The following is a 10,513-nucleotide window of genomic DNA, read 5'->3' as shown; positions in this document are numbered from 1 at the left end:
ATCCCTTATAATAATTTCAAGAAAGTGTTCCCCCTAACTGTGCACCGTTGCGTAGGTTCGTTGTTTCGAAGCACCACGTGATGATCGGGTGTGGTAGATTCTAACGTTCGCATACAACGGGTGTTGACGAGCCTAGCATGTACAGACATGGCCTCGGAACACACGCAATACACTTAGGTTGACTTGACGAGCCTAGCATGTACAGACATGGCCTCGGAACACGGAAGACCGAAAGGTCGAGCATGAGTCGTATAGAAGATACGATCAACATGGAGATGTTCACCGATCTTGACTAGTCCGTCTCACGTGATGATCGGACACGGCCTAGTTAACTCAGATCATGTTTCACTTAGATGACTAGAGGGATGTCTATCTGAGTGGGAGTTCATTAAATAATTTGATTAGATGAACTTAATTATCATGAACTTAGTCTAAAATCTTTACAATATGTCTTGTAGATCAAATGGCCCACGTTGTCCTCAACTTCAACGCGTTCCTAGAGAAAACCAAGCTGAAAGATGATGGCAGCAACTATACGGACTGTGTCCGGAACCTGAGGATCATCCTCATAGCTGCCAAGAAAGATTATGTCCTAGAAGCACCGCTAGGTGAAGCACCCATCCCAGAGAACCAAGACGTTATGAACGCTTGGCAATCACGTGCTGATGATTACTCACTCGTTCAATGCGGCATGCTTTACAGTTTAGAACCGGGGCTCCAAAAGCGTTTTGAGAAGCATGGAGCATATGAGATGTTCGAAGAGCTGAAAATGGTTTTCCAAGCTCATGCCCGGGTCGAGAGATATGAATTCTCCGACAAGTTCTTCAGCTGTAAAATGGAGGAAAATAGTTCTGTTAGTGAGCACATACTCAGAATGTCTGGGTTACACAACCGCTTGTCTCAGCTGGGAGTTAATCTCCCGGATGACGCATTCATTGACAGAATCCTTCAATCGCTTCTACCGAGCTACAAGAGCTTTGTGATGAACTTCAATATGCAGGGGATGGAAAAGACCATTCCTGAGGTATATTCAATGCTGAAATCAGCGGAGGTGGAGATCAGAAAGGAACATCAAGTGTTGATGGTGAATAAAACCACTAAGTTCAAGAAAGGCAAGGGTAAGAAGAACTTCAAGAAGGACGGCAAGGGAGTTGCCGCGCCCGGTAAGCCAGTTGCCGGGAGGAAGTCAAAGAATGGACCCAAGCCTGAGACTGAGTGCTTTTATTGCAAGGGAAGTGGTCACTGGAAGCGGAACTGCCCCAAATACTTAGCGGACAAGAAGGCCGGCAACACCAAAGGTATATGTGATATACATGTAATTGATGTGTACCTTACCAGTACTCGTAGTAGCTCCTGGGTATTTGATACCGGTGCGGTTGCTCATATTTGTAACTCAAAACAGGAGCTGCGGAATAAGCGGAGACTGGCGAAGGACGAGGTGACGATGCGCGTCGGGAATGGTTCCAAGGTCGATGTGATTGCCGTCGGCACGCTGCCTCTGCATTTACCTACGGGATTAGTTTTAAACCTCAATAATTGTTATTTAGTGCCAGCTTTGAGCATGAACATTGTATCTGGATCTCGTTTAATTCGAGATGGCTACTCATTTAAATCCGAGAATAATGGTTGTTCTATTTATATGAGAGATATGTTTTATGGTCATGCCCCGCTGGTCAATGGTTTATTCTTGATGAATCTCGAACGTGATGTTACACATATTCATAGTGTGAATACCAAAAGATGTAAAGTTGATAACGATAGTCCCACATACTTGTGGCACTGCCGCCTTGGTCACATTGGTGTCAAACGCATGAAGAAGCTCCATGCAGATGGACTTTTGGAGTCTCTTGATTACGAATCATTTGACACGTGCGAACCATGCCTCATGGGTAAGATGACCAAGACTCCATTCTCCGGAACAATGGAGCAAGCAACCAACTTATTGGAAATCATACATACCGATGTGTGCGGTCCAATGAGTGTTGAGGCTCACGGAGGATATCGTTATGTTCTCACTCTCACTGATGACTAGATGGGTATGTCTACCTAATGAAACACAAGTCTGAAACCTTTGGAAAGTTCAAGGAATTTCAGAGTGAGGTTGAGAATCAACGTGACAGGAAAATAAAGTTCTTACGATCAGATCGTGGAGGAGAATATTTAAGTCACGAATTTGGTACGCACTTAAAGAAATGTGGAATCGTTTCACAACTCACGCCGCCTGGAACACCTCAGCGAAATGGTGTGTCCGAACGTCGTGATCGCACTCTATTGGATATGGTGCGATCTATGATGTCTCTTACCGATCTACCGCTCTCATTTTGGGGCTATGCTTTAGAGACTGCCGCATTCACTTTAAATAGGGCTCCGTCGAAATCCGTTGAGACGACACCGTATGAATTATGGTTTGGGAAGAAACCTAAGCTGTCGTTTCTAAAAGTTTGGGGATGCGATGCTTATGTCAAGAAACTTCAACCTGAAAAGCTCGAACCCAAGTCGGAGAAATGCGTCTTCATAGGATACCCTAAGGAAACTATTGGGTATACCTTCTACCTCAGATCCGAAGGCAAGATCTTCGTTGCCAAGAACGGGTCCTTTCTGGAGAAAGAGTTTCTCTCGAAGGAAGTAAGTGGGAGGAAAGTGGCATTTGATGAGGTGATAGTCACCCCTTCCGAACCGGAAAGTAGCGCAGCGCGGGAAGATATTCCTGTGGTGCCTACACCGACTGGGGAGGAAGTTAATGATAATGATCATGAAGCTTCAGATCAAGTTACTGCTGAACTTCGAAGGTCCACAAGGACACGTTCTGCACCAGAGTGGTATGGCAACCCTGTCCTGGAAATCATGTTGTTAGACAACGGTGAACTTTCGAACTATGAAGAAGCGATGGCGGGCCCGGATTCCGACAAATGGCTAGAAGCCATGAAATCCGAGATAGGATCCATGTATGAAAACGAAGTATGGACTTTGACTGACTTGCCCGATGATCGGCCAGCCATAGAAAATAAATGGATCTTTAAGAAGAAGACAGACGCGGATGGTAATGTGACCATCTATAAGGCTCGACTTGTCGCTAAGGGTTATCGACAAGTTCAAGGGGTTGACTACAATGAGACTTTCTCACCCGTAGCGAAGCTGAAGTCCGCCCGAATCATGTTAGCAATTGCTGCATTCTATGATTATGAGATATGGCAAATGGACGTCAAAACGGCATTCCTTAACGGCTTCCTTAAGGAAGAATTGTATATGATGCAGCCGGAAGGTTTTGTCGATCCTAAGAATGCTAACAAAGTATGCAAGCTCCAGCGCTCAATCTATGGGCTGGTGCCAGCATCTCGGAGTTGGAACATTCACTTTGATGAGATGATCAAAGCGTTTGGGTTTACACAGACTTATGGAGAAGCCTGTGTTTACAAGAAAGTGAGTGGGAGCTCTGTAGCATTTCTCATATTATATGTGGATGACATACTATTGATGGGAAATGATATAGAATTCTTGGAAAGTATAAAGGCCTATTTGAATAAGTGTTTTTCAATGAAGGACCTTGGAGAAGCTGCTTATATATTAGGCATCAAGATCTATAGAGATAGATCAAGACGCCTCATTGGTCTTTCACAGAGTACGTACCTTGACAAGATATTGAAGAAGTTCAATATGGATCAGTCCAAGAAGGGGTTCTTGCCTGTATTGCAAGGTGTGCAATTGAGCACGGCTCAATGCCCGACCACGGCAGAAGATAGAGAAAAGATGAGTGTCATCCCCTATGCCTCGGCCATAGGGTCTATTATGTATGCCATGCTGTGTACCAGACCTGATGTAAACCTTGCCGTAAGTTTGGTAGGAAGGTACCAAAGTAATCCCGGCAAGGAACACTGGGCAGCGGTCAAGAATATCCTGAAGTACCTGAAGAGGACTAAGGATATGTTTCTCGTTTATGGAGGTGACGAAGAGCTCGTCGTAAAGGGTTACGTCGACGCTAGCTTCGACACAGATCTGGATGACTCAAAGTCTCAAACCGGATACGTGTATATTTTGAATGGAGGAGCAGTAAGCTGGTGCAGTTGCAAGCAAAGCGTCGTGGCGGGATCTACATGTGAAGCGGAGTACATGGCAGCCTCGGAGGCAGCACAGGAAGCAGTCTGGATGAAGGAGTTCATTACCGACCTAGGGGTGATTCCCAATGCGTCGGGTCCGATGACTCTCTTCTGTGACAACACTGGAGCCATTGCCCTTGCGAAGGAGCCCAGGTTTCACAGGAAGACCAGACATATCAAGCGTCGCTTCAACTCCATTCGTGAAAGTGTTCAAAATGGAGACATAGATATTTGTAAAGTACACACGGACCTGAATGTAGCAGATCCGTTGACTAAACCTCTCCCTAGGGCAAAACATGATCAACACCAGGACGCAATGGGTGTTCGATTCATCACAATGTAACTAGATTATTGACTCTAGTGCAAGTGGGAGACTGTTGGAAATATGCCCTAGAGGCAATAATAAATGGTTATTATTATATTTCTTTGTTCATGATAATAGTCTATTATTCATGCTATAATTGTATTGTCCGGAAATCGTAATACATGTGTGAATACATAGACCACAACCTGTCCCTAGTAAGCCTCTAGTTGACTAGCTCGTTGATAACCAGATAGTCATGGTTTCCTGACTATGGACATTGGATGTCATTGATAACGGGATCACATCATTAGGAGAATGATGTGATGGACAAGACCCAACTTAAGCATAGCATAAAAGATCGTGTAGTTTCGTTTGCTAGAGCTTTTCCAATGTCAAGTATCTTTTCCTTAGACCATGAGATCGTGCAACTCCCGGATACTGTAGGAGTGCTTTGGGTGTGCCAAACGTCACAACGTAACTGGGTGACTATAAAGGTGCATTACGGGTATCTCCGAAAGTGTCTGTTGGGTTGGCACGGATCGAGACTGGGATTTGTCACTCCGTGTTACGGAGAGGTATCTCTGGGCCCACTCGGTAATGCATCATCATAATGAGCTCAATGTGACTAAGGCGTTAGTCACGGGATCATGCATTGCGGTACGAGTAAAGAGACTTGCCAGTAACGAGATTGAACAAGGTATTGGGATACCGACGATCGAATCTCGGGCAAGTAACATACCGTTTGACAAAGGGAATTGCATACGGATTGATTGAATCCTCGACACCGTGGTTCATCCGATGATATCATCGTGGAACATGTGGGAGCCAACATGGGTATCCAGATCCTGCTGTTGGTTATTGACCGGAGAGGCGTCTCGGTCATGTCTGCATGTCTCCCGAACCCGTAGGGTCTACACACTTAAGGTCCGATGACGCTAGGGTTGTAGAGATATATGTATGCGGAAACCCGAAAGTTGTTCGGAGTCCCAGATGAGATCCCGGACGTCACGAGAGGTTCCGGAATGGTCCGGAGGTAAAGAATTATATATAGGAAGTCCAGTTTCGGCTACCGGGAAAGTTTCGGGGGTTACCGGTATTGTACCGGGACCACCGGAAGGGTCCCGGGGGTCCACCGGGTGGGGCCACCTGTCCCGGAGGGCCCCATGAGCTGAAAGTGGAAGGGAACCAGCCCCTAGTGGGCTGGGGCGCCCCCCTTGGGCCTCCCCCCATGCGCCTAGTGTTGGAAATCCTAGGGGGGAGCTTCCCCCTTGCCTTGGGGGGCAAGGCACCCCTTCCCCCCCACTTGGCCGCCGCCCCCCCTTGAGATCCCATCTCTTGGGGCTGGCGCACCCCCCCCCCCAGGGGCCTATATAAAGGGGGGGGGGGAGGGAGGGCAGCACAACAACAGCCTTGGGCGCCTCCCTCCTCCCTGCTACACCTCTCTCTCTCTCGCAGAAGCTCGGCGAAGCCCTGCCGGAGACCCGCTACATCCACCACCACGCCGTCGTGCTGTTGGATCTCCATCAACCTCTCCTCCCCCCTTGCTGGATCAAGAAGGAGGAGACGTCGCTGCACCGTACGTGTGTTGAACGCGGAGGTGCCGTCCGTTCGGCACTCGGTCATCGGTGATTTGGATCACGGCGAGTACGACTCCGTCATACACGTTCATTGGAACGCTTCCGCTCGCGATCTACAAGGGTATGTAGATGCACTCCTTTCCTTTCGTTGCTAGTAGACTCCATAGATGCATCTTGGTGAGCGTAGGAAAATTTTAAATTATGCTACGATTCCCAACATGCGGATCATCTTGCACTGGTTCATCTTCTTCATCTCTACCTAGCGGTTGGAAGTCAACAGTTGTCCAGTCGATCCCAGTTGAAGTTTGGACCACAGCTTCGTCGCTTATTAGGGTGGACGGTTCAATGTCAGGGGCATAAGTGTGCTTACGGATTGGAGGGATTAGGTTTTGAGCCTCAGGAGTTGGTGCAGCAACCCGTTTGTTATTGGTGTCATAACTCGCCTGGCAAAATGAAAGATCAGCCTCTTCAGCAAGTTGACAAGCCAGTGGACGTACTTCCCGGTTTATGGCGCGGAGATCTTCAGTGCCAATTCTGATCCGTCTTCTTTTAAGCTTGGGTAGCCTTTAGCCACGTCCGTCGGATCAAGGTCAGGCACCCATGCTTTTGCCCGGGTTAGTGCGGTCAGAGCGCCAGCCCTTGCAGCAGACCTCTTTAGCTCTTCTACCCGGGCAGGCAGCATAGATAGCATGTCTAAGGTATCCTTGATTAACGTTGGGGGCGGCTTATTGTGAGAAGCGGTGCAGATAATTCATTGTGCACCGGTATACAGTTGCTCTATCAGCGTGTAGGCAGCCTTCAGCTTCTTCTGAAAATCAGAGCCCAGATGACTAATGTGAGTTCATGCATCATTACAAACATCAGTAAACCGGCAACACATGGGAAGATATGTTGAAAGTATAAAGCAAGGATGCCTACCGAACACAGCAGCAGTCATGGCATGTATCTGCCGCTTTACACCAGTCAGCTCGTCTACCACTGGTTTGAGAGATGCGTCTGCGTTTTCAGCCCTTTTTTGCAGAGCAGATTTCTCTATGTTCCAATCCGCCCGCTCCTTGTTGAAGCTCTCCTTTAGCTTTTCCATAGGGGCTAAGGCGCTCGTCGGCTCATCTTTTTCCTTGGAAGTTTCGGCATGTTGAGTTTTGAGGTTCTCTTGCAGATCAGCAGTTTGGCTTTCCTTCTTGCTCAGTTCAGCCTATAAAGAGACAGATATATAATGAGTTGACAGTACATATTTGAAGTACCAAGCACATGACAAGTTATGCCCTTAGTACTTGGGGGCTAATGCATATTTGCTCTTTATCAGAAATTTTTACAAGTCCCAAGCACAATACAAGTATTAAGCTTGGCACTTGGGGGCTAATGCGTATTTGCTCATAAAATGCTGATATGGGAATTCTTCTACAAAGTCCCGGTTCATCTTTATAAAGTTAAACCGGCCCTTGGGGGCTACATCAGTGAAGTTAAGATGCATTGTTGCAAACATGAAATTATTACTAAGTCCTGGTTTAAATTGATATCTTAAACCGTCACTTGGGGGCTACTGGAGTTGATAAGCTGCAATTAAATATAAGAGAGAAACACTTATAAAGTTACCTCATATCGCTCCTTCATCATGTTTACCAAACCGGCTTCATAGTCACGGCTGGTGTACAGACGGTTCAGGAAGCCAGAGTGAAGGTCTTGAGCATTCAGATGGGCATAATTTGACAACTCAGCGTTCCATTTGCCTTTGTCAATTGCAGAGAGCTCATCTTTGGCAGTATGCTTTGACAAAGCGACAGGATTGCCCGGAGCGGTATGGCCAGTGCCAGTAATCATAATGTCATCATCTTTGTCATCAGCAACCGTTACTGGGGTTGGCGGTTTGTCAGTATTTTTAGCTGGACTTGCCGGTCTATTGTCAGTTAGGACAGGGCTGGTTGGCTGGTCAGCACGGCATGTGGTGTCAACTTCTGCCTGCTCAGCAACGAAGTCATGATCTTGAGGCGGTGGGTCATTCAGTATGGCATCTATTTTGGTCTCTTCAGGATCTGGAGTTTTCTCCGGTTCAACAGCCTCGTCTTCATCAGCCGGTTTATTCAACCGAGCTTTCTTGCTGGGTCTGGGCTTGGCGCTGAGAAAAGATAGACATGAGGATCAGTATAGTATGTAAATAACACATCAAGAATAAAGACATGTGCATAGCTCACCCAGGAACTGTTTTGAGAGGTGGAAGCTGTGTGGCCGATGACTCGCCAGAAGATGAGTGAGAAGTACCCTGATAATTTGAATCAGACGGGTTAAGAGACTGGCGGAAACAACCTGCTTTGGGGCATGAAGTATCAATGGGATAAGAGACCTCTGATCGGCGTTTCCGAACCGGACTGTTCGGTAAACCGGCGGAGGTAACTACCTGGCCGCTGTGCCGGGTTGTGCGGCGGGCCTCGTGCTGCTGCGTCTTCAAAAGAAAGTTTGGGTCCAAGTAAGCAAGGGGTGAGAAAATTTTACTTTCCGGTTTGCTCGACGGATTTTTGATGTCGGCAGAGGATCTGAATCGGAGGAAAGAATTATTACCTCTACATCATCTGCATGACTGCCTTCAGCGTCGTCCTGATAATAATCATTGTCAATGAGGTGTACGAAAAATGAACCAAGAGAGTCAAGTTCTACCTCTGGTTCCGGATTACCCACATCGTCATCAGCTGGTAGATCGGAGGATGCAGTGGTCCTTTTCTTGGCAGGTTTTTTAACAACCTTGGTGTTTGGACGAACTGGCTTGACCAGTTTGTCTTGCGGCTTCGCCGGTTTGTCTTGTGATGGTTTCTTGTTCCAGAACGGATCATCACCCTGTCAGAAAATAATCACACTTTCAAAGAATATTTGGACAGAAGCAACTTCAGATAAAAATATTATATGATTCTTAAAGCCGGTGGTTTGTTGAAGGTGCAGAAAGGGAGTAGTCCGGTTTGGGCACAGACAGCCTCCGGTTCGTTCAATATCTTTTTTACAGCCTCAGTGACTTCTGCATCTGTAAGCTGAATGTCAATGTGCCGCTGAGCATCCTTCAAACTCCCTGTATACTCACACATCAAACCGGAGCGCCGGCTTAAGGGCAGAATACTCCAGGTTATCCAACAACGAGCAAGATAAACTCCTGTCAAACCGTTTGCCATGAAGGCTCTAAGCTTTGATAATTGAGGAGCGTAGTTGGCCCTTTCTCTTGCAGTCAACCTCTGAGGAAAAGGATGTATGTTGCTCAGGCGTTCTAGGCGGTAACCCGGCAGGGGGTTTTCATCAGGTGGAGATGTATCCAGGCAATAAAACCAAGTCTGGTTCCACTCTTTGGGGTGACTGTGGAGTTTGGGATGAGGGAAGGTGACTTCTTTCCTTTTCTGAACCGCCATTCCGCGCAGTTCCGTATTGGGTCCATCCAAGAATTCTGTTCGATGGTTTAAGTGAAAGAAATCCCTAAACAGTTCGACTGTAGGTTCCTCTTGCAGATAAACCTCACAGAAGACTTGGAAGACGCAGATGTTGGTCACAGAATTGGGACCGATGTCTTGAGGGCGCAACTGAAAATTGGCTAGTACATCTCGGAAAAATTTCGAACCAGGGGGGCTAAAACCTCGACTCAGATGGTCAGCAAACACGACTACCTCTCCGTCCTTGCGTGCAGGAGGATTTTCTGGGCCAGAGACCCTCCAGTGGATGACATCTTTCTTAGCTAAAGCGCCCGTTTTAACAAGATTGTTTAACTGTTCTTCGGTTACTCGAGAAGGAGGCCAATTGCACTCATAAACTTGCTTGGCCATGGCAATGAAAGATCTGAAACATGATTATTGCCGGTTTAAGATTTACAATGGACAACTATACAGCAGTATAAGGATGTAAGCATATTGTTAACCGGAATTGGTTATTCGTAAACCGGAGTCTGACAATGGAAACAGTACAATGACGAATGCATTGGCGGTTCAACAGGGGACTAATGGTATCTACTAGGTCATCATTTTGTATATGAAGTTAAACCGCCCAATCTGGTACTCCTTGTGTATAAGTGAAGGAAGAAACAAGTTTCACATCTTGCCATGGTAATTTCAGATCTACCGCGCGTTGGAAGAACAAAATATATTCTGACCTAATTTCCAGCGTGCTAAAGGTTCACCAAGTTGAGATGAGTTGGATATCAAGCAGGTGCCTTAACAAAAGAAAGGAGTCTAAACTACAAAAGGCATTGAAAATAGTCAGATCTAGCCGGCCATTGGTGCTACCGAAGGAAGAATAGCTTCAGGCGTTGAAGAACACCGAACCCTAATGGCAGATCTAGGGCGAGAAGAAGAGGGACTTACTGGTGCAGGAGGAAGCAGCGGAGGATCACCGCTTTTCTCTGATACGATCAGGTTGATGCAGCGGCCTTTGTCGAAGCAGAGACGAAGGACGATGGCGGCAGCACAGCTCGAGGGTCGGTCGGCGCGAGGAAGACGATGACGCGAAGAGGCACGAGGGGGAAAATGGAAAGACCCCCTAGCCCTATTTATAAGGGCAGAAAGATAAGCGTC

This window comes from Triticum aestivum, chromosome 3D, assembly GCF_018294505.1.
Source record: "Triticum aestivum cultivar Chinese Spring chromosome 3D, IWGSC CS RefSeq v2.1, whole genome shotgun sequence".
Lineage (NCBI taxonomy): Eukaryota > Viridiplantae > Streptophyta > Magnoliopsida > Poales > Poaceae > Triticum > Triticum aestivum.
This window is presented reverse-complemented; position numbering follows the sequence as displayed.